Raw genomic sequence first — 26471 nt, 5'->3', positions numbered from 1 at the left:
CTTTTGGGGGAAAGAATGCAGTCAGGACTAGAGGAAGTGGACGCTGTGGGCCTTCAGCTTAAAACTTTGATTTGCTCTGTCCTGTGTTAGATTTCTATGTTCTCTTATACAGAGACGCCAGGCTTTCAGCTGATGAGCCCATTAACATCTCAGCTGCATTCCAGTAACCTCCACATCTTCCAGTCATGAGTCTCATTCTTCCTTCTCTTCCTCTTCTTTCCCTTCTCCTCTCCTCCCCAACTTTACCATTGAACTTCAGGGACCCAGTTGTTTCCACACTGAAAGGCCTAGAAAATAATGGCACTGGAAGTTTAGCAAATGCCAACTAATCAAAACTTTCAGTTTTAAAATAAAAATATTCTATCTTAGAAAAACCCCTGGAACAGAGTTTTCTTTCCCTTTTTGAAAAACATTTTCTTCTAAAGCAGAGAAACACTGAACAAAGCCAATGAGCAGTTTGATGGTATTTCTTTAGTATCAGACTTCTTTTCCTTTCAGAGTTCAAAAACCCCTGAAACTGCTGTTTTGTGGTACTCTTTGTAATATTTGAATTACTAATAATATTCAGTTTGTGAAGCAATTTTTGTAAATGCCTGCTATGTACCAGGTATCTTGGTGTTAAAAAAAAAAGGTGAGGGGGGTCTCTAGCCTCAAAGAACCTTTTCCCCCCTAAGATAAAGAAGTATGGCCTTGTTGGAAGAAGTGTGTCACTGGGGGTGGGCTTTGAGATCAAACACCTACACCAGGCTCAGTGTCTGTCTGTCTTTCTGCCTATGGATAAGGATGTAGCTCTTAGCTACTTCTCCAGCACCATACCTGCCTGCTGCCTCAATGCCCCCTGCTGCCATGTGTTCTGCCATGATGATAATGGACTAAGCCCCTGAAACCTTAGACAAGCCCCCAATTAAATGCTTTCCTTTATAAGAATTGCCTTGGTCATGGTGTCTTTTCACAGCACTAGAACAGTGATTAAGACAATGGTATAACCTATTGTTCCTAAGCTATAAAAATATACAGCGTACTACTGTTCTGAATACTAGAAGTAACTATGACACAGCAGCGTTTGTGTGTTTAAACCGAAAGTATAGTAAAATCCCCATGCAGTTGGAATTTTTCAGCTCCATCCGAATCATATGAGACTACCATAATATATGCAGTCCATTGTTGACTGAAACATCATGATGTGGCTCATGATTATGTAATGTGATAAATGGAAAACCAAAATAATGGAATAGTTGGTGATGGAGCCCTGTGGGGTGGGTCAGCTGCTCTCGGATCCCCCTTGCTCTAGGATGGCGAAGTACAAAGGGACTAACATAAAGGCTGTGAAGCAGTGCTCAGGGGAGCTCTTCCTGGTTGAGGGCTCTGTGTGCTTGGTTCTTGTGTGGTCTGCCTCAGGAAAAAAAAATCTTGTTAGAGTGAATTCTTTCTCACTGATGAGTGTGTTCCTGTGACTGAGTCTGCACTCCTTTGGCAGGTTAGGGACTGCCAGGTAGATCACCATGCTGGTTCTGTGGAAAGGAGGAGCTGAAGTCTTACCCTTGTAAAAGCTATTTTGTTTTTGAAGTGGGTGGGCCTTTGGCACTAACAGTCAAGGGGAGTAGTACAACGAGGTCTTTGAAGGAAGGAGAATGTATCAAATTACTGTTGTGGAACTTCGAAGTGGGAGTTGATTATTGCTTTCCATTGTCTGTTGGATGAAAGTTATACTCCACAGATTGATATTTAAAGACTTCCACAGTCTTTGATCAGTTCTCCAGACTACTTATCCTTTTCATTCATTCCAGCTCCTTTGTACATCAGCCAAGAGTGCCTCTGATAGAACACTAGAATGTGATTTGAGAGACCAGATCCTGTAGTGAAAATGCCTTTAGACTGTGAGTCAAGTACTGAACTGTGCCTCACTCTTGACTCCTCCATTTACTAGTGATTTACTTACCCTCTAAGTCATTCTCATTTATGACCCTTTGTAACAATGATGAGTGTCAAATGAGAAACTTTATTTTAGAGTTTCTTGGTGAAAATTAGTAATATATAGAGTTGTGTCATTAGGTTATTCCTAATCATCACACCAGGTTCTTGTATAAATTTTCTTCTTTGCCACTGTATCTTCTGCCTTCTCTTAGATACCTAAACTCATATGAGTAGAGAAGCACTAGCATATATAATAGACAACACTGCTGAAACCTCAGTGACCAAAAATAATAGACATATTTGTGCTTATTAATAATCCAAATAGCGAGGAAGAGAAGACCCAGTCCCATGAGTGTATGTTGGCTTATAATTGTGGCATCCTAAGTTGTCCTGGGCTAACAGTGGCCAACAGCATGAGGGAAGAGACAGAATGAATGGTTGTCTAGGAGGCTTTTATGCACCAGACTTAGGATGGGAGCTGGTGAGTAAATCCAAACAAGAAAAAGTTGAGAAGAGGCTGGATGGGAAGTGAGTTTGGTTGTCTGTTTGCACAGAGTGGTGAAAAGACTCCAGGAAGAGTGAGGCAGGACCTGTGCTGTTTGAAGACAGAATGAAGAGGTCCTTCTGTCTGAATAGTTAGGGATTGAGAAGGGCTGGAGGGCCTAAGACTGGCTCCTGGGTGGAGGCAGGTGGTTGCAAAGGTCAGGAGTGAGAACTAGGGGTGTTCACATATGTTCTAAAGCAACCTTTCAAACAGCTCTGGAGACAGACACTATTGCCCTTTAAAGCCCGCACAACTAATAGGCAACCGAGAGAAGTGAGTTAAGTCTGTATTAGTGAGAACCAGGAAAATCCTACCTGGATGACTGGACAACTGAAGCCACAGACAAAGTGGCTGGAGGTGAACCCCTGGGCATGGGGTAGAGGAAGATCTTTGTAGACGACCTCCCCTATGGCTGCTTTAGTTAGAGGAGAGGGAGTAAGAAACGAGGAACACTTCTAGGTGGAAGAAGCGGCCTGAGCAAGGCTCCGAAGGTGAAAACCTGCTTAGAGTGTTCCAGGTTTGAAAAGAGCAGGTTGGTAAAATCAGGTAGGAGGGACAGCTGATGAGATGATGGGAGGGAAGCAGAACCTAGATCATTCAAGAATTTCCAGGCTTGATGTGGAGTTGAGATTTTACTTCAAGGGCAGCGGGAATTATACATTATACATTTTGAGTGATGAGTAAGATGATCTCAATTTATATTTTGAAAAGACCATCCCATCTAGCTGATGGAGGAGGAACAGGTGGAGAGGAAGAAAGAATATAAATTCAATGTAGTAGATAGGTAAAAAGAATGCAAAGCCCAGTCTGGAGCTCAGAGAAGAGGTGCTGGCTAGAGAATAAAATGTGATCCTGTTTCCTGTTAGCTCAGTCTGTTCTAAGCCAAGCTTCCTGTGGGTCTCCTTATCCATGGCCTCTACTTCTCACCTCCTGTGGTTCAGCCCTCTGTTCTCCAGCTCTGTAACTCCCTGAAATGTCTAGGGCAAAGGCCTCCCAGGGTCCTTTGTGGTTCTTAAGTCCAGGACATTCACTGTAGCAATTCCAGCCTGAGTTGCTTTCCCCTTTAATGCTTTTATTCTTGGGCTCTCAGGCCTGTGGCCTTTCAGGTCCTAAGTTCTCAGACCAGTCCTGATATGATGGCATTCTTGAGGCTTCTAGCCTCTAATTTTCTTGATTTCCTATGTTCCTCTGCTAAAAATGAACCTTTTCTTCTTCATCAGTTCTTGGCAGCCCTGTCTCAGGTGCCCCCTCCTCTGAGGGCTTTCCCTGACCCCTCTGGCTGTGTTAGGCACCACTCCCCATTTTTCATTTCTCTTGAGTAATAAACTGGACACTTATGGTAGCACTTAGCACCTGGTGTTCTTGTCTGCCCAGGTAATAGTGCACGAAGGATAGGATTACAACAAAATATTTCATGATCTAGGCCAAAGATTGCTTTTCTTCATTTCAGATGAAAGCTACACTTTTTTATGAAGGTGTCTGACCTTTAATAGAGCATTCATTTCTCACTGAGTCTGAAGGCTGGAGTTTGGGTATATCTTCTGTGAACAGAAGAAATTAGTTTAATTTAAAATAATTATAAATTGTCTTCATATTCTGAAAGGAACAAAATGACTTAAAAAATCTGAATTGTTTCAGAGGAACTTGTAAAGGCTTGTGTCTCACTGGTATCTCTGCTTTCCTGCTTACTCTCCAGAATTTGTATGTATCTTGTATTTTGTGATTTCACAGTTCTGGGTTTGACGTTACAATTGCCTCCATGGTGATGGGCACTAATGTTCTGTGCTGAATTGTGATAGCTGTGGAAAGTGGCAAATACACTGGATGAAAGATGAGCTTCTTCCTTTATGTTCTTGCTTCCTGCTAACCAGCTCATGGTGGAGAGAGAAAAAGAAGAGATGAGCAGAGATGGTGCTGTATCAGTTAGTGCACAAGTCCAGCATTTGGAAGTTCAGTAAGGTTTGGTTGGTTAATGTCACTGAACGCTCATGTCTTTCTATTCTTTTGAATCCTTTCTTTCTGTCTTTTAGTTTTGAAGCCACTCTACCTTGGGGGGGGTGTAGAACAAATACAATACAATATTGAATCTTTCTTTCTAGTGGCAACAAATTTTAGAATATATATCAATATATACATTAATATTTAGTTTTCTAAACAGAATAAAAAGCAATCTTGCCTTTGTATAAATTCTTAGTATCATTACTCAAAATAATGCAACAGATTGTACTTGTGCTTTTTAAGTGTAGTGTTGGCTTGGATTCTTTTTCTATTTGCAGGGCTGCTAGAATAATTCTCAAATGGAGTAAAACTCCCTCTGCAACACAGCAGAGTAACTCATAGCACTTCTGCTCTCTCAAGTGTTTGTAGTTATCCTGATAAGAAATGCTGGCACATGTGAGCCATGCTATATTTATTATCACTTACATTTCTTTCTGATGTCTCAACTAGACATTAGGATTGTAGACACTCAAGAAGTGACAATAGATTTCCAGTATGCCCATTGATGATATGCTGAGAACTCCCCTTATGTAGGGACCTTCTTTGTTAGCTCAAGAACATTCTTCCTTAAAGGAAACTAGCCTCTGTCTTGGGAACTTTGATTCACCCACTTTTCATAACTAGTCTTTCGACCATATACAACCCTTTAGATTACTTAAAGCTATCATCTTCCCTTTTATCCCTGTCTTCCTCTCCACACTCTGAATCCCTATTCTCTTCAGATGTAACCCTCCCTTGTACTCTACACATTGTGATCATAATAGATTGTCCCAAAATTTTAATGGATTTTTCTGCTCTCTCAATCACTTGCTGGTTTATTATTGTCTGAAACCCACACTCATGGAACTCCTGTCAATATTGATTTTCATGTTTACTTAGGGAATTTTTTAATTGCATTTATTTTGTGCTTGTGTGTGTACATGTTATGGTACATATGCAGAGGTCTGGGAATAATTTGGAGGAGTTGGTCTTCTCCTTTCTGCATGTGGGTTCTGGAGATATAACTCAAGTCATCAGGTTGGTGATAAGTATATTTATCTGTTCAGCCATCTTGCAGGCCAGGAATATTTCTATCTCAGGAGGTTTTATATATAATTTGATTTAATATTACATATCAGCCACGGGTGCCCCTGTCCTCCCTCCTCCCACTCTCCCCTCAGCCCACCCCCCATTCCCATCTCCTCCAGGGCAAGGACTCCCCTGGGGATTCAGCTCAACCTGGTAGACTCAGTCCAGGCAGGTCCAGTCCCCTCCTCCCAGGCTGAGTGAAGTGTCCCTGCATAAGCCCCAGGTTCCAAACAGCCAGCTCATGCACTAAGGACAGGTCCCGGTCCCACTGCCTGGGTGTCTCCTAAACAGTTCAAGCTAATCAACTGTCACACTTATCCAGAGGGCCTGATCCAGTTGGGGGCTCCTCAGCTATTGGTTCATAGTTCATGTGTTTCCATTCGTTTGGCTGTTTGTCCCTGTGCTTTTTCCAGTCTTGGTCTCAACAATTCTCACTCATACAGTCCCTCCTCTTTCTCGCCTATTGGACTCCCAGAGTTCCACTTGGGGCCTAGCCGTGGATCTCTGCATCTGCTTCCCTCAGTCATTGGATGAGATTTCTAGCATGACAGTTAGGGTGTTTGGTCATCTTATCACCAGAGTAGGTCAGTTTGGGCTTTCTCTCAACCATTGCCAGCTGTCTATTGTGGAGGTATCTTTATGGATTTCTGGGGACCTTTCTAGCACTTTGTTCCTTCCTATTCCTGTGGGGTCTTCATTTATCATGGTCTCTTTTTCCTTGTTTTCCCTCTCTGTTCTTGATCCAGCTGGGGTCTCCCGCTCCCCTTAGCTCTCTTTCCCTCGACCCTTGCCCTTCATTACCCCCTCCCCATGTCTAGTTTGCTCATGTAGATCTCATCCATTTCTCTGTCATTGGGTGATCCCTGTGTCTTTCTTAGGGTGCTGTTTTCTAGGTAGCCTCCCTGGAGTTGTGAGTAGGAGTCTAGTCATCCTTTGTTTTACATCTAGTATCCTCCTATGAGTGAGTACATGCCATGTTTGTCTTTCTGAGTCTGGGTTACCTCACTCAGGATGATTTTTTTTCTAGATCCATCCATTTGCCTGCAAATGCCTCATGATGCCATTGTTTTTCTCTGCTGAGTAGCACTCCATTGTGTATATGTACCACATTTTATTTATCCATTCTTCAGTTGAAGGGCATCTAGGTTGTTTCCAGGTTCTGACTATTATAAACAATGCTGCTATGAACATAGCTGAGCAAGTGCCCTTGTGGTATGATTGAGCATTCCTTGGGTATATGCCCAAGAGTGGTATAGCTGGGTCTTCGGGGAGACTGATTCCCAATTTTCTAAGAAAGCGCCATATTGATTTCCAAAGTGGCTGTACAAGCTTGCATTCCCACCAGCAGTGGAGGAGAGTTCCCCTTGCTCCACATCCTCTTCAGCATAAACTGTCTTCAGTGTTTTTGATCTTAGCCATTCTGATGGGTGTAAGGTGGTATCTCAGAGTCGTTTTGATTTGCATTTTCCTGATGATTAGGGATGTTGAGCAATTCCTTAAATGTCTTTCAGCCATTTGAGCTTCCTCTGTTGAGAATTCTCTGTTTAGCTCTGTAGCCCATTTTTTAATTGGACTGTTGGGCATTTTGATGTCTAATTTCTTGAGTTCTTTATATATTCTGGATATCAGCCCTTTGTCAGATGTGGGGTTGGTGAAGATCTTTTCCCCTTCTGTAGACTGTCGCTTTGTCTTGTTGACTGTGTCCTTTGCTCTACAAAAGCTTCTCAGTTTCAAGAAGTCCCATTGATTGATTGTTTCTCTCAGTGTCTGTACTACTGTTGTTATATTTAGGAAGTGATTTCCTATGGCAATGCGTTCAAGACTAGTTCCTACTTTTTCTTCTATCAGGTTCAGAGTAACTGGATTTATGTTGAGGTCTTTGATCCACTTGGACTTAAGTTTTGTGCACGGTGACAGATATGGATCTATTTGTAGCCTTCTACATGTTGACATCCAGTTATGCCAGCACCATTTGTTGAAGATGCTTTCTTTTTTCCATTGTACACTTTTGGCTTCTTTGTCAAAAATTATATGTTTATAGGTGTGCGGATTAATGTCAGGGTCTTCAATTCGATTCCATTGGTCCACATGTCAGTTTTTGTGCCACTACCAAGCTGTTTTTATTACTGTAGGTCTATAGTAGAGCTTGAGGTCAGGGATCGTGATGCCTCCAGAGGTTATTTTATTGTATAAGATTCTTTCGGCTATCCTGGGTTTTTTGTTTTTCCATATGAAGTTGAGTATTATTCTTTCCAGGTCTGTGAAGAATTGTGCTGGTATTTTGATGGGGATTGCATTGAATCTGTAGATTGCTTTTGGTAAGATTGCCATTTTTACTATGTTAATCCTGCCTATCCATGAGCATAAGAGCTCTTTCCATTTTCTGACATCTTCGTCAATTTCTTTTTTCAGGGACTTAAAGTTCTTGTCATACAGGTCCTTCAGTTGCTTAGTTAGAGTTACCCCAAGGTATTTTATATTATTTGTGGCTATTGTAAAGGGTGATGTATCTCTAATTTCCTTCTCATCCTGTTTGTCAATTGTATATAGGAGGGCTACTGATTTTTTTGAGTTGATCTTGTATCCTGCTATGTTGCTGAAGGTGTTTATAAGCTGTATCAGTTCCTTGGTTGAATTTTTGTGGTCACTCATGTATACTATCACTATCTCAGAAGTTTTAACTAGTAAGTTTCCTGTTGTGTTTTGTTGTATTTGGTAATATTGTAATATACTTACCTCTAAAAGAAAGCAAATGTTTTAAAATTTGGGGGTGATGGGAAAATCCCAATATGGCTATAGAATTTGATTTCCTGCTAGAGTTCATTTACACATGTCACTTGAATCTGATGACAAGAACCAGTTTGTTACAGATATTGTTAGTACCATGCAGCAGCCCTGTGTTAATAATAATATCATTCAGGTATAATGTTACTGACCCCATTTTAGTAAGGAAAAAGATAGAGGCTTAGAAAGGTTGAGACTGCTCCATGGTTTATAGGCAGCAAGCTGTCAGGTTGCCTCCCAACTATTTTCTTCACACCTTTCTTTGTACAACTTCCTTCTTTTGTGCTCCATACGCGTTTAGCTTTCGTATCTTCTTCATTGGAATGCTATTTTTTTTTTTTTCAGAATATTGGCAGATTCTTGTCAACTTACCAGGCCATCTAGAGGAACAGCATGCACGTGGTGGGTGCTGACAGATAGAGTTGAGGCCCTTGGTGTACTGTGTCTCTAGACTCAATAATAAAAGGTTAAATCTCGCTTTCTCAGTCCTGAGTGACTAGAGTCACTCTAGGCTTTATAAGCCCAATTAAACCAAAGTCTGATGCATTGTAGAGGCCTAGAGCCAAACTAACTAGTGGAAGTGTTTCTTCCCCTTGACATCAAATGGAATGCTGTGCATAGGATTTTATTGGAATCTTGGAAAAGAAATGTTGGCATTCTCAACTCAGGATAATTCCAGGAGAGGTAACTTAAAGAGGTGTAGGTTGTCTGTAGAGGAAAACATAGGGATATTATAGTAACTTCAAGTTATGGTAATGGAGGAGCTGTTACTACCCCACCTGAAAAGGAATGATGGATGAAAGTGCCTATAAGAAGCCAGAAGAGATTTTTATTTTAGAGGACAGTTCTTTGAGAGGCTCCTGTACTTTTTGGATGAGGAGTGCAACCACACCAAATACAGTGAATTCCTCTAGTTTTATCCCTTTCCTCGTCCCTTACTTCCTTCTCTCGGCCTTTTTCTGAGACTTAGCATTAGCAATCAGTTGGTTCCAAGGATTCCCAAGGCATAGCCTGAGTAGGTTAGAGAGCAAGATAGAGGAAGACACATGGATAACATGAGGCGTAAGAACTCATGAAGTTTTACATTGGGGGAATACATGTGTGCTTTAGGTAGAAAGTGGGATAAAGGGATAAGATGAACATTTCTTGAGCATCACCATGTACTAGGGACTTTCTTATGACTTTATCTTTTAGGGTAAGTATGTTATTTTCTTGTTACAAATGTGGAGAATTTGAACCCAGATACCTTGGTCCTGAGTCTCAGCCAGTCCTTGTGAATCTGGTGATGATGGCTGGTGTTTACCACATCCCAGAAAGCTCTATTTCAAGGCATTGCCAGGGGACAGGGAACTGTAATAGAGCTGCTGTGTACTTTTTGCCTTCAAGTCTGTTAACTGTGGGCAAGGAAAAAGAAGAGGAAAAAAACTCAACTTGGCATGAATGATGTTAAGCAAGATCAAATAAGGTGAAAAGCAAAATAGAATCCAGAAATTTAGTTTTGCTTTTACTCAGAGTTCATGGGCGGTTGCTGAACAAAGTCCTTTTTACTTCCCACAAATGCTCGAGCTCTCCTCCTCCTCTTCCTCTCCCTCCTCCTCTTCTAACAACATGAATGTCATTATTTTTAGTTTTTACTTGCTTGTAAACTTAGAGCTTTAAAATATTTAATTAATTAAAATGTTTTTATGTGTATGAATGTTTTTTCTGAATGCATGTCTGTTCACCACATTCATATAGTGCTCAAGGAGGCCAGAAGAGGGCATCAGATCCTCTGGAACTGGAGTTACAGATGGTTGTTGCTGCCATGTGGGTGCTAGGGATAGAACCTGGGTCCTCTGGAAGAGCAGTCAGTGCTCTTAATTGCCAAACAGTCTTCCAGCCCATCTAAAGAGCTTTTTAAAGGACAAAGACCCATGAAGATCAGTTATGTCATTGTTGCTACTTTATTTCTCATTAATGTAAATATTATTATACTGCATAATGAGTTATTCTTATTTTGTTTCCTGAAATTTTTCATTATAAAAGTATGTATTGAAAATTAACAGTGGGGCTGTAAAGATGTCTAAGTGGTTAGGAGCACTTGCTGCTCTTGCAGAGGATTCAGGTTTGAATCCCAGCACCCACATGGTGGCTAACAACAGTCTTTAACTCTAGTTCCAGAGCATCTTCTGATCTCCACAGGCACTGTACAAATACAGGCCACAGATATATATGCAAGCAAAACATTATACACATAAAGTAAATGTAAATAAATCTTAAAAAAAAAACAACAGTGACATGGAAATTCTTAGTAAGGTGCTGGGGAGATGGCTTAAGAGAGTAAGAATGCTTGGTGGCAAGCATGAAGACCTGAGTTAAAATTCCTATCACTCTCATTAAAAAATAAAAAAATTATTTTAAAGATTTATATGTATATATTTGCCTGTATGTATGATTGTACGTGCCCCTGGTGTCCTTGAAGGTCAGAAGAGGGAGTCAGATCCCCTGGATCTGGAGTTGTAGATGGTTGTGAGCTACTATGTGAGTGTTGGAACAGAACTTGGGTCCTCTGCAAGAGCATCAAATGGTCAGCCACCGAATCATCTTTCCAGATCCCCCAAAAGAAATTTTTGATAAAAAACCCTAATATGCTTGAAAATAACTTTAATTTTTTTCCTTTTTCCTGCTTTTTTCTCATATGTGTAATTTTCACATGGCTAAAATTTTACAACTTTGTATTTTTTAGTTATCTCTCTAAACACTTTCCATGTTGCTATGAAACCTGCAAAATTATTTATAATGGTTTATAGTTTACCTTAACCTTTTTTTTTACTTGTTAGACTTTTAAAATTATTCATAATCTTCTCCTGAGAGAACTGGTTGTTTTGTTGAACAGACTGCCTTTCTCTATAGGCATCTAGTTCTACCCTCCCTCTCTGAGGTGGGAAGAGATCTTCATTTCCTTAGGAGAACTTTCAAGAGTGGGATGCGTGACTCCAAAGCTGTCAAGGAACACGATATGCAGTAGTTGTAGAAAGGGTAGCTGGGAGAAGCAAGACTAGCTAAGTCAGTAGGCAGAATGGTTGCTTAAAATATTAACATGGAGTTTTATTAAGTCTTAAGTTTTAAAAATGATTGCTAAAGGGAAATTTAACATCATTAACATTTACATATGAAATCTAGATGATAATCTGAGATATAGTTAAGTTAAAAACATCATTCTGGGCTAAATTAAATGTGACAGTTCTTAATCTTATATTAATGATATTGTCCCCAGTTATCTTATACCCCTTGAGTATTAACCTTGGCCTGCTAGTTCCCTGCACTGTGCCTTGGGATGTGTTTTTTTCTACTCTTAGCCATTCTTCACAGTCTTGGGGAGCAGAGTCACTTTTGTCTGTAAAAGCTATAACCCAGAAAGAAGGGTCTTCTTTGAATGTCTTTTGAGTGGCTCAAATTTTCTTCCAGAATAAGTCAAATTTCTTTCACTAAGCAGAAACCTTCAAAAATCAGAGTAGTTTGGTTTTGAATCTTTATATCCTTATTCTGGGCATAATGCCCACCCAGCACATAGCAGATGCTCAAAAACACATTTGTAGAATGAAATGTCTTGAGACTGTCTTGAAATGTGTAAATAGTACTACAGTCTTCACATAGCTCTTCTGCAGCTTAATGTCTTCTAAGTCAGTTATTCCTCATGGTAGACTCTCTTGATCCTCATTGCCTATAGCCATTGTTGGCTATTAATTACTATAACATACATACCCAGATTTCTCAGAACGGTGTAATTTACAGTAATATATTCAAGTATGCATTGTTATTTTAGTTTGTTGAGAAATCCCTGGATGCTTATGTCTTTGTATATAAGCTACTGTCAAACCTGGTATTTTACAAAATACTGTGTACATTGCCTCCTTCTACTTTAGTGTCACTTGGGGCTTGATGAGTTCTTCATTCAGTATCCTCATCCTTAAGGAAGTTCCAAGGAGGGACCTTGTGGAAACCTCCCTCCAAACTGGCAATTATCCCCAATTCCATGCTTTTCAGAATTTAGTTACAATGCAGGTTCTGATTCATTAGGTCTGAGTACAACCTGAGATTACACCTCTGTAACAAATTCTCTAAGGTTTAGCTGATACTGTGGGGTCTCCTGGATTTTACTCTGTGTAGCAAGGTGGAGTTTTGGGGCAAAACTACTCCTGAGTGCAAATCTATCAGTGTTTGGATGGCTGAGCAGTTCCTATCCAAACCCTCAGAAGATTCTTTCTGATGCTCACTAGATAAAGAAAACAAGATGAATGTTGTTTCACTAGCTTTTAAGAGCTGCCCACTTTCTGTTCAAGTTCATTTGGATTCTTTGTTCCAGCAGAACAGCTCTCATATCCTACATATTCAGTAGCTTTTCGAGTTGCTTTTCATTTGGACATTTGATAAATCATTGATGTATACTATTTTGGGGTTTTGTTTGAGTTTTGGGAATATTTTCATATACCAGGTTACCAAAAGAGTGAATACATTGTTTATGTGGTACTGAGAATTGAATCCAGGACCTTGAACATGCTAGGCAAGCACTCTACCACTGAGTTATATCACTAGCCTAAAAAGATAGTTTTAAAATATTTGGCTGTAAAGTATGCTGTTACTGATAAAATTCCTTTATAAGAGATGTTAATGCCATTCAGGTTTTTTTTTTTACTTTATTATAATCTGTAAAAAATGGATTCATTGTTGAAATAACATTCCTGATTTGAAAAGATACTCATGCAGATGGCAGCTTTTGAGATTAGCCAAGTGAATTCTTTAGAACACACGGTACGAGATCAGAAGCACTGATGTCCCCCCCTTTTTTCCCCAATTTTTAACTCTTTTAGCTTGAGTGAAAAGTGCTTTTCTTTGCTCTTTGTATAAGGCAAATAACAGTTCATTTAATACTGTGTGTGTGTGTGTGTGTGTGTGTGTGTGTGTGTGTGTGTGTGTGTGTGTTTGGGGATAGAACAGAGAACCTTGTGCATTTTAAGCCATAACTATGCTATTGAGTTATATCCCCAACTCTACCAACAATTTTTTATTATTTCAAAGAGTAATCACTATGCCAAGATGCAGACCTATTTATTACATCTACTTATTTTGTACAGTTCATTGTGATTTGATTTATGGGTTTTCTAATTGCTTTAGAGAATTTTTGTGAGGTAGTTCTTAGTTTCTCAAACTTAAATTTAGAGGATGTTGATGCAGAAGCCAGGAGGGAGGCCTCCAGGTGAAGAATGTGCTAGAGGAGACTGGAGAAGAGAAAGATAGGTAATATTTATTGAGAATCTGTAGCCATTTTTCTACATGTTCACTTAGATTTCCTACCATGGAGACTTGATAATTGGAGAAATATTGGCTTTGCTAGTGTAGCTAAGTGGATAAGAGCAATAGCTTGGCTTAAAATCCCTGCCCTGCCACTATGTATAGGTGGCTATGTGACCTAAGGTAGAGAGTCTTTCACCTTTCTCTTTCTCTCTCTTCATCCAACTTAGATAACATAACATTTGCTTTATAGATTATTGATTTCAGAAATGGTACCTGGCATGCAATCAGAATTTAGCAAAGCAAACTAATTCTCATTTATTACTTCTTTTTAGGTATATAGGTTTGTTTTGATCTTTATAGATATAGAGGTTTGCTTTGGTGTTTGAAATTGGGTCTTATTATCTTACTGAGTGTGATCTCAGACTCTTGGACCAGAACTACAGGTATATACATACCACCGTGTCCAGCTGTAGAGTTAGTGGAGTTTTATGATCTTTTAATAACATTTAAAGTGATTATAGATTATTACTATTATTGTTTTGGTTTTTTGAGACAGGATTTCTCTGTGTAACAGTTCTGACTATCCTGGAACTCACTTTGTAGACTAGGTTGGCCTTGAACTCACAGAGATCTGCCTGCTTCGGCCTCTCAAGTGCTGGGATAAAAGGCATGCATCACCACTGCTCAGCATGATTAAGCATATTTTTAAAAACCATAACAGAACTTTGTTAAACATTCCTTTCCAATGCCCCACTTTGAAAACCTCTTATTTAACTCAGGTTGGCCCAATGTTGCTCAAAAATCTTTGGACTCACAATTAGTTTTTAATCTGTAATTATCTTTTTGTTACAGTTGCAACTAGGATGGAGGTAAATTCCTACATAAGTAAAATTATTTATCGTTTTATTCAGATTTTTAAATTACTACTACTTTTTGTCAGCTTACTGGTAGGCTCTTGGAATGTAGTGAACAAGTAAGATAGGGTCATTTCTCTGTGGAATTTGCACCTGAAGTGCAAAAGGCTTTCATGAGCTCATTGGATTATTGAAAAAATAGGACAGTCTTAACTAACATTGATTAAACTGTTGAAAGGAAAAAGGCAAAATTTAGAACATTTGGTAGACATATCCAAGCTCCATATTGGTACAGCATAATCATATCCTTGGCATGCTACCGAAGGAAGACAGAGACCTCCTTTGTGGACAAAATGGGAGACACCACTCTCTGTTCAGTGCCACAATATAACCAGCTCCTTAGAGTCTTGAAGTGAAACAAAGAGTGTCTTTACTTCCTCCCAATTGGACTAACAGTGAGTTTGGAGCCATTCATCCATGCACTTGACATTGGATGACACAATCGGAATTAGATTATCATTCAACAGTGATGTAGTGATGGTTGAAAATGGCTATATGATCAGGAATATTTTCTAGAATACATTAATTAACCTCTCTAAAAGTGCTCTGAGTTTTTCCACGGGTTTAAATAATTGCAAAATATATACCCAAAATAAGCAATATGGCAGAGCCCTGAAATTCAAAGGAACTTTACAACTATTTAGAATAGCTACATTTCTAGTACAAAATGCTCTTGACTTACTTTCTAACATTTCTAATGATGGAGAATGTCTAGGCATAGACTAAGGGGGAGCATGGGAAGATAATATAAAGGTGGAACTGGTAGGGGATGGGAGACATAGTTCAGTGGTTAAGAGTGAACACTGCTCTTACAGAAGACCTGAATTTGGTTCCCAGAATCACATTGGGCAGCTCACAACCACCTGTAACTGCAGCTCCAGAACATCTGTCTTCGTTGTTCTATTGCTGTGAAGAGACATCATGACTACAGCAACTCTTATAAAGAAAAACATTTAATTTAGGGCTTGCTTACAGTTCAGAGATTTAGTCCATTGTCGTTATGGCAAGAAGCATGTCAGCATGCAGGCAGACATGGTGCTGGAGAAATAGCTGAGAATTCTACATCTGAATCTGAAAGCGACCAGAAGAGAGAGTGATACTGGGCCTGGCTTCAGTATCTGAAACCTCAAAGTTTGCCCCCAGTGACACACTTCCTCCAACAAGGCCACATACTTCAACAAGGCCACACCTCCTAATAGTGCCACTCCCTATGAGTCGATGGGGGCCATTTTCATTCATATCACCACAATATTGGACATCCTCTTTTGTACACTTCACAGTTTTGTTTAAACATGCACTCCCCACATATACATAATTTTTTAAAAAAGATTTATTTAGTTATTATGTATACAGTGCTTGCCTGCATGTATGCCTGCAGGCCAGAAGAGGTCTCATTATAGGTGGTTGTGAGCCATCATGTGGTTGCTGGGAATTGAACTCAGGACCTTTGGAAGAGCAGCCAGTGCTCTTAACCGCTGAGCCATCTCTCCAGCCCCATAATTTAAAAAATATATCTTTAACACAAAACAATAACAACAACAACAACAAAAAGGCCAGGCAGTGGTGTTGCATGACTTTAATCCCTGCACTTGGGAGACTGAAGCAGGTGGATCTCTGTGAGTTTGGTAACAAGATAGCCAAGGCTACACAAAGAAACCCTGTCTCGGGGTGGGGGGAGGGACCAACAGCAACAAAATAGGACTGGTAGTACCTATGGCAAATTGTACCTATGTCAGTGTAATTTTACCAGATACTGCTCTAGCCTGCAAAGACTAGTTTTTTTGTAGGCTAATTTCTGCCTATAAACCTTTATGTGTTGCCCTTCCAGCAAATTTTGGCAATCTTAAGGGTTTTTTTTGTTTGTTTGTTTGTTTGTTGTCTTGTAAAATTGTGATTAGCATATAGTTTAACTGTATACTTGCTTACAAAAAATTTTAACAACTATTGTGGGCCAATCACTTTTGTAGATTGAAGGGATGATGGCACTGAGTAAAAGTCACCATCATCATGAAGATTTCAGGTCCATGAATAAGAGGCTCTAAAGTTAGACTCAAATGAAAATTTTAAAAACTGTGTTTGCTTTGCTCTACATTTGAATTTAAATGTTGTTGCTAGGCTTAGTTATTCACAAGCACCCATCTACCTGGTTGTCTCATGACTTCATGTTGGCTTCCCCTGGAAGGCATGATCCAAGGAAGAGGGAAAGAAAATACCCAAGATGGAAGCCAGAGCTTCTCTATAACCTGGTTTTGGAAGTGACATTCCACCACATCTGCTCTGTTTGTTAGAAGTGAGTCAGTAAGCCTGGCCCACATTGCAGCAGAGAAGGTTACATAAGGGCATGAATACCAGGAGGCAGAGATCATTAGGGACCATCTCAAAGTTTGCCTAACACAGAGTGAGACATAAGGAAATTTAACATGTCACTTCTGTGAAGAAAAGAACTGACTGAGAGTATCTAAGCCATTATTCAGGCTGCACTGTTATTGGATAGCAAGCTAACTATCATTTTAGAGTGTAGGTGACATAGATTTTTCCAGACAAATACTGAGAAATTTAGCATGTAGTGATCATTGTTAAACCCCTAAAGTAGCCAACAAATGAATGCAAAAGGAAGGAATGGGATGCAAGAAGCCATTTTACAACCAGTTACATTAACAACAGCTGTCTCTCTAAATCAATTATAAGTGGCTAATTTGGGGTAATAAAAATTATTGCTTTTTTTGTTTTTATTTTTTGCATTTTTAATTTAAAAGACTGCAAATATACAAAAAGTACATTGTAAACAGTGACTATTATTCTGATGCCATTGTAAATTTTTCTTATCTGTGTCAATGTAAGGACTCTATTAGCTAATACTTACAACTTGTACCAATAGTTAACACTGATGAGCTTTTACTCTGTGGTAGGTAGACTGCTATGCATTTATAAGTATTCTCTTTCCTAGTCCTCAGCAACTCTCTGAGATAGGCACTACTGCTATCTTTGTTTTACAAATGAAAACGCTCACATTATAAAAGCTCCCTAATTTTCTGGTGGTGGTACGGGCTATAGAGAAGCACAGGCAGGTGACACTAGCTAGTGGGCAGCACAGCCAGAACAAGAGGAGAACAGGCTTTACCCTGGAGCTCATGCTTCCAACTGCAACACTATTTCTGTCTTCTTTGATTACTTTGTTTTGAGAGAATTATTAAAGTGCTAAGTTAACCCAGGAATCCCTGGAAAATAATTTGATGATGGTTTCTTACTAAATTTAGTATCATCTTGTTAGTGGGTGAGTTCCTGTCTTTTACTATTTAAACAAGAAAACCAAGGCCCAGGCATATAGGCCGACTTGTCTGTGGTTATGCAGCAACCTTTTAGATGCTGGTAACAGCAACATTCAAGAGTCAGGTAATGTTAGCATCATTTCTTTAAAATCTGAGTGTTAGCTTCAAAAAAGATCAAGGTTAGGCCAGGCGGTGGTGGCGCATGCCTTTAATCCCAGCACTTGGGAGGCAGAGCCAGGCGGATCTCTGTGAGTTCAAGGCCAGCCTGGGCTACCAAGTGAGTCCCAGGAAAGGCACAAAGCTACACAGAGAAACCCTGTCTTGAAAAAAAAAAAAAAATCAAGGTTTTATTACAATAGCTTAGAGAAATTAATTTTGTCCAGACTTGCTCATTCTGTAAGCTGGGATTCATAACTAGTCCATTTTATTATTTTCCTTTTCTTGTTGTTTTGAGACAGGGTATTGCTATATAGCCCTGGTTGTCCTGCAAATCACTGTGTATACCAGGCTGGCTTGTAACTCACAGAGATCTATGCCTGCCTCACCTTCGAATGCTGAGACTAAAGATACACACCACGTTTGACTATTTTTAAGTACTTTAAAATTTTAACTATAATTTCTGAAGGAATTATATTTTTAACTTTCATAAGAAAATACAAAGTACTTCTAGATACCATTAGGGAAAACTATAATATGCATATGTTTCAATAATATTTAATTATATATAATATTCATGCAAAAACTTTATAGAAAGTGGGACAGCTAAAAGACATTGCATGATTGAATTAGTTCTGTACATATACACAGTTTATATAAAGATAACTGATGATGTCATCTTTCATATGTGAATGTCTTATTTATAGTTCCCTGTATCACAATTTTATAATTCAAAGAATGACTAAATATTTTTAAACAAATTGTTAAGTTTTTATCTTATAAGAAGCTAAAGATGGAACAGTTCTGGACAGATTGAGTTAAAATTTTCTCATTCACATAAACATGTGTCCCGGTGCTGTTTTTCAAAGAAAATTTTAATTGTGGAATTGAAGGGAAAAAAAAAAGCATGGTCACTTGACTCAACTCATGTGGTAAGAAGTGTGGGCTACAATTGTTTAAAAAGTACTTCTAGAAGTTTCTTCTTATTTGGGGAGCACAGTGAACTTTATTGGTAGTATGTGCAAGAATGGAGCTCCCTAAGTCCTTCCTCTTCAGCAGAAGAGGCAGAGATGATGACCCTTTTGGCTCAACCCTTTAAATGGGCCCTCAACTACTTGATGATAGTGAAGACACTGGTAAGGTTGGTTCCACGACACAGTCAGCCATTTGATGTTGGTGAGATCTCTCTTCTGGAAGATGGAGATGGCCTTTTCATTGATGACAAGTTTCCTATTCTCAGCCTTGACTATGCTGTGGAAATTGCCATGTGTGGAATCATACTTCAAGACCATGTAATTGAGGTCAATAAATGGGTCATTGATGGCAACAATATCCATTTTGCCAGAGTTGATGGCAGCCCAAGAGACCTGCTGCTCAGTCTGGCCAAATTTATTCACTCCGACTTTTACCATCATGTCTCATGGATGAAGCTGGCACTGAGTGAGAAGAAATGGCTGTTCCTGGGAGGGAAAAGATCAGAGAGCATTTTTCTTTTCTTTGACACAAGGCCTCATGTAGCCTAGTCTGTTCTCACCTGGTGTGTAGTGCTGAGGGTCAAACTCAGGGCTTCATGCATGCTGGGAAAGTTACATCCCTAGCCCCACTTCTGGAAGTTTCTTGGCCCATGGGTCACTAGAGTGTAATAATGCCCAGAATATAATTCACTCCACCCATTCTCTAAGGGAAAAGGAGTCCAACATGCTGGATGCCCTTTATATAGCTAAAAAGGTTTATAATGAAAATATTAATGACATCTCAGGGGGCATATTTTTTCAAAGTTTTAAAACATTTGGCACAGCAAAATTTGGAGGTAAAGGGGAAGGTGAAAAAGGACTAGCTTTTATCCCTCACCCTTTTCCCATCTACATTGAACAGTAATGAAGTGGTTGTGGGAAGAAAAAAACCAGTGTTTATTGATATAAGTATCTTCCATGGAAATGGGCAGTAGACAGGATCTTTGGCTTCAAGTAATGTACAGTTGGTGTGAATGTGAAAAGTAAGAGGAAATTGCAGGTTAGCATTCCAGTTCCACCAGACTGGTGAAAACAGGACAACCAAACTAGTATTTGGAGGAGGAGGAGCAGAGGCAATTAGGGGATGTTGGGAGAAAGAAGTGCCTGAGCTGAAGAGTAAAGGACTAGTAAGAGTGAACCACACCAAGGGAGAAGTGAGAGTATGTATAGAGGAAGCAGTGGGACAAGAATTCAGGGGGAAACATGTGGTAGGACCCTGAGGAATCTGGCAAGAACTTGTTATGCAGGTTGGGGGTGGGTAGATGGAGCTTGAGCTTGGTGGTAATTAAACTGGTGGACTATGAGGCTGGGAAGGGTGGGGAGGAGCCTGGTTCAGATGGTAGCATTCATAGATTTGATGCTGAGGTTTTGAGGAAGGGAGCCTGAACACTATGTAGCAACGAAACAACTGACCAGATTTCCATCAGGAAAGATCGAGCCTGCACACATACTCAATCAGGAATCTGAGGTGGGACGATTTCTAGTTTCAGGCCCTCCTGGGCTGCATGGTCAGTTTGAGGAAAAACTCCAAAAACTGGAAGAGAAGATGGAGGGGAAAGGGGAGAAAAAAAATCGAGAGCAGTCTAGAGAATGGAATGCAGAGAGCTTGGAGACTGGAATCTTGGTGAGAAGGGCTGTTGTAGCTAGAGTTTTCCTGCCTGGCTCATGGTCAGGACAAATCTCTCTCACCCGCCAGTCCCACAGCCACTCAGACCCAACCGAGTAAACACACAGAGACTTATATTGCTTACAAACTGTATGGCCGTGGCAGGCTTTTGTTATCTAGTTCTTATATCTTAAATTAACCCATTTCTATTAATCTATAAGTTGCCACGTGGCTCGTGACTTACCTGTACCTTACATCTGGCTTTTCATGGTGGCGGCTGGCAGTGTCTCTCTGCCTGAGCCTTCCATTTCCCAGAATTCTCTTCTCTGCTTGTCTCGCCTATACTTCCTGCCTGGCTACTGGCCAATCAGCATTTTATTTATACAGAGTGATATTCACAGCACTTCCCCTTTTCTTTTTTCTTTTCTTTTCTTTTTTTAAAAAGGAAAGTTTTAACTTTCATATAGTAAAATTACATATAACAAAACAATTATCCAGCAAAAATTACAGTTACAATATTAAAGAAGATATCCTATCTATCTTATATTTGTGAGTCTAAGGTTTTATATCTAACTTATCTTTAATCATAACTGAGGAAATTATAACTCTAGTCTTCAACTACACCAAAGACCCCAGAAGGATATACTATTACCTGAGAAATGGGAGAAGGATGCAAGCAACTTTCGGGAGTCTTGTAGGGTAGACAGAGACAGCTGGCAGACTGGACAGTCACCTAATGTTCCTTTGTAAAGTTGGGGCATCTGTCTTCAGCCCATAGGCCTAGAGTCTCTCAGTCATTTCTCTCTGTGTTCTGTAGAATGTCTGGCAGTTTCCTCTGCAAAGCAGGAACCTGAAGGACCATTTCACCAAGCAAAGTTCAGTGGTCACCTTTCTATGAGTCCTGTATGTCCAGTCAATCAAGCAGTCCAGGCAAGAACAGTTTCTTGCTCAAATGACTATTTTTGCCAAGAAGAAGATAAACTCCATATAGAGTGTATTCGATGCCCATCCTCCTCTCTGAAGTAAATCGGTGCTGCCAGGAGCAGACATGTCTCATTGTCCAGAAAGTTTAAATTTTTAAAACATTTTAAATGCTATATTCTGTAGGTCTTTGAAGTGTTTGAAGATTACCTACCTAATTGAATTATATCTATGTATACCTAGGAAACAACATGACTATAAGTTTGACTATCATAGAAGACTAATTATTAATCTGTATTTCTTAATTATTCATTACAATCTAAATGAATTATATAAACATAATACCTCAAACAAGAGTAAAAATATACACACAGTATAGCAAAATTAACTTTAAATTTGTATCAATAAACTAAAATCCATAGCAATGTAAAACATTTTAAACAAGTTACTCTTTAAAAGTAGATTCAATAATCTACCCTTTCATCCTATCATATCTATATCAGGCTGTTTCTTTGAACAGATGTAACTGAATAGCCAGCATATTAAAGAAAATCTCAGGAAGGGAAGTTAATAGGTATTGAATACTGGTGGAAGTTGGAGATAGTGGAAAAACATAGGTTTCGTTTTTGCTTATACATTGAGGTGAGCAATGGAAGAGATGGATCAGTTCTGAAGAAGAGGATGATTCTTTTGGGACAAGTTTGGGACACGCAGAGCTTTGGAGGAAATGGGTTATCCAACAGCTGGTATGCAGTGTGCAGCTAGCAGGCCTGTGGTGAGAGGAAGCTGGCTTTGGAAATTGCTGGCATGTAAGGTAAGACCTGAAGCACCTGGAACAGCATAGATGAACACAGAACAGTTAGTGGCTTGAGCAGAGGAGAGTCTAGTACAGCATGTTGCTTGGTGCCTTATAAATACCAAATGCAGTGCTTAAATTAATTTATTTAATCAATAGCTGTATTTTTAAAAGTCATTATGCAATAAGCATTTTATATTTTGTAGTTGAAACATGATATACAATATTTATTGCTATAGGGAGACTAAAGTGTATTACATTTTTCTTTTAAGTTATGCATATAATTCACACACATATACTTAACATATTCAAAAATATGTATATGTGTAGAGAGTAAGAAGCTGTCCACTTTTACTTTTCTCCTAGTCCTTTGTCCCCTGAAGACCTTTAAGATGGTTTTCTATTTACTATTGGTAAGAGAAGCTGAATAGGCTGTAATTTAGAAATTGGAGGTTGTGGTTCTTTATGTTTGCCTTTGGCTCATAGATATGTTTTGTTAGTGTTCATTGACTAGTCTTCCTGGAAGAGGTACTTACCTTTGCCCTTTGTAGTGAACAGTCTTGATGTTACAGGATATCCAGCTTCATAGTGGAGAGCTGAAACCCTGCATTATGAACTCTGGGGATCTCTACAGAATTGGACAGATGCAGAGCAGAGATGTGTCATTTCCATGACCTAGAAAACCACTGCTGTGTCAATGTATGTAGATACACAACTGCACAACCCAGGAGGGACATCTAGGAGTTGTGATGTGTCTTTGGAGGTGCATTCACATTTTAGTATACTCACACCAATTCTAGCTGTTAAGAGTAATCTTTAGGAAATATTAGTGAAAAGTAGCCATGTGTCATTTCCAAACTTATTAAATACCTCCACTATCCCTGCTTTACTATATGTAATGGACTTAGGGTTCTAGGGTGTATCTGATATATGAACCTCATTAGAGGTATTAAAAGCCTTGTATGCCGGGCGGTGGTGGCGCACGCCTTTAATCCCAGCACTTGGGAGGCAGAGGCAGGCGGATCGCTGTGAGTTCGAGGCCAGCCTGGGCTACCAAGTGAGTTCCAGGAAAGGCGCAAAGCTACACAGAGAAACCCTGTCTCGAAAAAACCAAAAAAAAAAAAAAAAGCCTTGTAGACATCTGGAGCATTACTCCTAGAGTTAAATGTGCATAAAATATGTATTGAGGAGGATTGCTACTTGATAGGAAGGGTGAGATAAAACATAGGATTGCCTTTGATATTTGCAGAATCTAGAAAAATTAGTCCTGAGCAAAAATACTGCGGATTTTTTGGGCATTTCTTTGATGTCTTCAGAACTATCCTGTTATCTTCTCCATTTTGGTAGAACAATATTGTCCTGGATTTAGTAATTAAAGCTACAAAGTTGAGATCCATCATTAAACACTGTTCCTTATGTGCAGCCCACCAGAAGCCTGCTGATGCCTCCTGCTTCCAGCACACAGAGAACCCTCTCCATTGCCAGCAGCCTACTGTGGCACTAATGCAGACTTCTGCAACAGCCATCTGCTTTCTCTTTCTGCTCATATTCCGGCCTCCATTATCATCCATTTGGCACTTCAGCGAGGGTGGTCTTTTGGAAAATTAAGTCAACTGTGTTAATGTCTTCTTCCGTTCTCTCTTACTTGAACCCAAATCCCTGTCCTCTTTATTCCCATTTCTTGTAGCCCAGGCTGGCTTTGAACTCATTATGAGGCCAAGAATAACCTTGAATTTCTGATACTCTTGCATCAATTTCCAAGTGCTAGGATTACAGGCATGCATTATCATGTTCAGTTTTATGTGGTCCTGGGGATCAAATCTAGGACTTTGTGCATGCTAAGCAAACACTGTACCAATTGAGCGTACAACCCTCACTTTTTAATCTACTGTTTTTTTCTTAGTTTTTAGTTTGGTTTCTATTAATATTTATAAATGAGGATCCAGAAAAGCAACTTTCTTTTCTTTTGTGGGGGGAGTTCAGTGAACTTTATTGATAATATTCAAGAGAGTGGTGCTCCCTAAGTCCCTCCCCTCTTCTGGGGGTCAGGAATGGAAACTGTGAGAGGAGATGCTCAGTGTTGGGGGCTGACTTGGGACAGGGACTCCTCAGTAGCCAAGAGCCTTTCTCTTCTTCCTGTGTTCTTGTTGGGGTGGATGGTTAAGGACTTCTTACTCTTTGGAGGCCATGTATACCATGAGGTCCACCACTCTGTTTCTATAACCATAGTCATTGTCATATCAGGAAATGAGCTTTACAAAGTGATCATTGAGAGCCATGCCAGCCTCATCATCAAAGGTAGAAGGGTGGATGTCACTATTAAAGTTACAGGAGACAGCCTCATCCTCAGTGTAGCCAAGGATGCCCTTAGTGGGCCCTGCAATCCCTGCTTCACTACCTTCTTGATGTCGTCATACTTGGCAGCTTTCTCAGGTAGAATGTCAGATCCACGAGAGGCACATTGAGGGCAGGAACATGGAAGGCCCATGCCAATGAGCTTCCTGTTCAGCCCTGGGATGACCTTGTCCACAACCTTGGCAGCACCAGTGGATGCAAGGATGATATTCTGGGCAGCCCCATGGCTACCATGCTACAGCTTCTCAGAGGAGCCATCCACAGTCTTCTAGGTGGCAGTGATGGCATAGGCTGTGGCCATGAGTCCTTCCACAATGCCAAAGTTGTCAATGGATGACCTTGGCCAAGGGGGCTAAGCAGTTGGTGGTATAGAAAGCATTGCTGACAATCTTGAGTGAGTTGTTACACTTCTCATGGTTCACACCCATCTCAAACATGGGAGCATAAGCATAAGAGACAGAGATGATGAGCTTTCTGGCCCCACCTTTCAATAGGACCCCTGCCTTCCCCATGGTGGTGAAGACACCAGTAGACTCCACAACATACTTGGCACAGTATCAACAAATGTGATTTTGGTGGGCTTTCACTCCTGGAAGATGATGATGACCTTCCTGTTGATGACAAGTTTCCTTTTCTTATCCTTGACTCTGCCATGGAATTTGCCATGGTAGAGTCATACTGGAACTTGTAGACCATGTAGTTGAGGTCAATGAAAAGAGCCACTGATGGTAACAATATCTACTTTGCCAGAGTTGAAAGAAGCCCTGGTAACTAGGTGCCCAATATGGCCAAATGTGTTCACTCTGACCTTTACCACAGTGTCTCAGGGACTAGGCTGGCACTGCATGAGAAAATGCAGGTGTCTATAGAATGGGGAGGAACAGAGTTAGATAAACAATTTCAAACTAGGACAGTACTGAATTTCCTGGTGAGTTTTAAAATATACACACCTGGGCCCACTCCTGCCAGTACTACTCAGTTGAATTGTGGGGTCTAGATGATTGCTGTTTTTAAGAAGCTCCCAGATGACTCTGCTTATGTGATCAGAGTAGTAACTGAATTGGGTTCTCTCAACTCAAGTGGCAATTACCATTCTTTCAGAAGTAAATTCAAGCTACAGGTGCCCTTGTCCTAATAAGCACTCTGTTCAAAGCCAGTTGCCTTCTGGGTGGGTGTTTGCCTTATCATTGTGTTGCTATTTTTTCACTTTGTAGTCTTAGTGCCTATGTGGGTGATCTCCACAGCTAATACACTCCTTCAATATAGAGAGCTGTTCTAATAGCTCAGTCCTTATGAGAACATTAGAAGATACAACTGTTCCCCAGACCTTTAATTATTCTCTTGGCAATCCCTGTCTCCTTTCTACTTCCACATCAGCTTCTACTATCTGAATTTAGGTTTGCTTCCCCCAGGGTTATATGGATAAACACACAGTCTTAGGAGTCCCTTCTTTTTGCTTGATTCAGTTAGAGGTTTTTTCCTACGTGATCTTGATTGCTTTTTAAATTTTGTATGCCTTCAGTAATCACTCTGTTCTGATAACGTTTTCCTATTATACTGTGCCACTCTACCATCCCTTTATATTTTATAATATATATTCTTATAATAACTAGTATTTTACATGGGGCATTTGAAGAGATGGAAGAGGGGCCTGGAGAGATAGTTCAGTTGATAGAGTTCTTGCTCTGCAGCATGAGTTTAGACTCCTATTAACCATGTAGAAAGTTTGAGGCTGTCGTGTCTCTGTAACCCCAACTGGTATGTCATGGGTACAGAGACAGGGGGCTATCATGGCCAGCCAGTTAAACTGAAAAGCAGTAAGTACCAGGTTCAGAGATAGTCCCTGTCTCAAAAAATAA

At 39.9% G+C, this 26471-nt stretch overlaps 1 protein-coding gene across 4 annotated transcripts in view; it reads left to right on the top strand.

Annotated features, from left to right (window-relative positions):
• Positions 1–26471, top strand: part of Zhx3 (zinc fingers and homeoboxes 3) — a 123585-nt gene that overhangs the window by 9491 nt on the left and 87623 nt on the right. Inside the window, exon 1 of one of the 4 annotated variants that reach the window (XM_037205412.1) lies at positions 757–4412. The exons of the other annotated variants lie outside the window; for them this stretch is intronic. The gene's annotated coding sequence lies outside the window, so the exon portion shown is untranslated. Of the gene's footprint in view, positions 1–756; positions 4413–26471 lie in introns of those variants that run through there. 4 annotated transcript variants of the gene reach the window in all.

The sequence above is a fragment of the Peromyscus leucopus genome, chromosome 4 (genome assembly GCF_004664715.2).
Source record: "Peromyscus leucopus breed LL Stock chromosome 4, UCI_PerLeu_2.1, whole genome shotgun sequence".
In the NCBI taxonomy this organism is placed as follows: Eukaryota; Metazoa; Chordata; class Mammalia; order Rodentia; family Cricetidae; genus Peromyscus; species Peromyscus leucopus.
The sequence above is the reverse complement of the archived record's forward strand: the minus strand, read 5'-3'. Positions and strand labels throughout refer to the sequence as shown.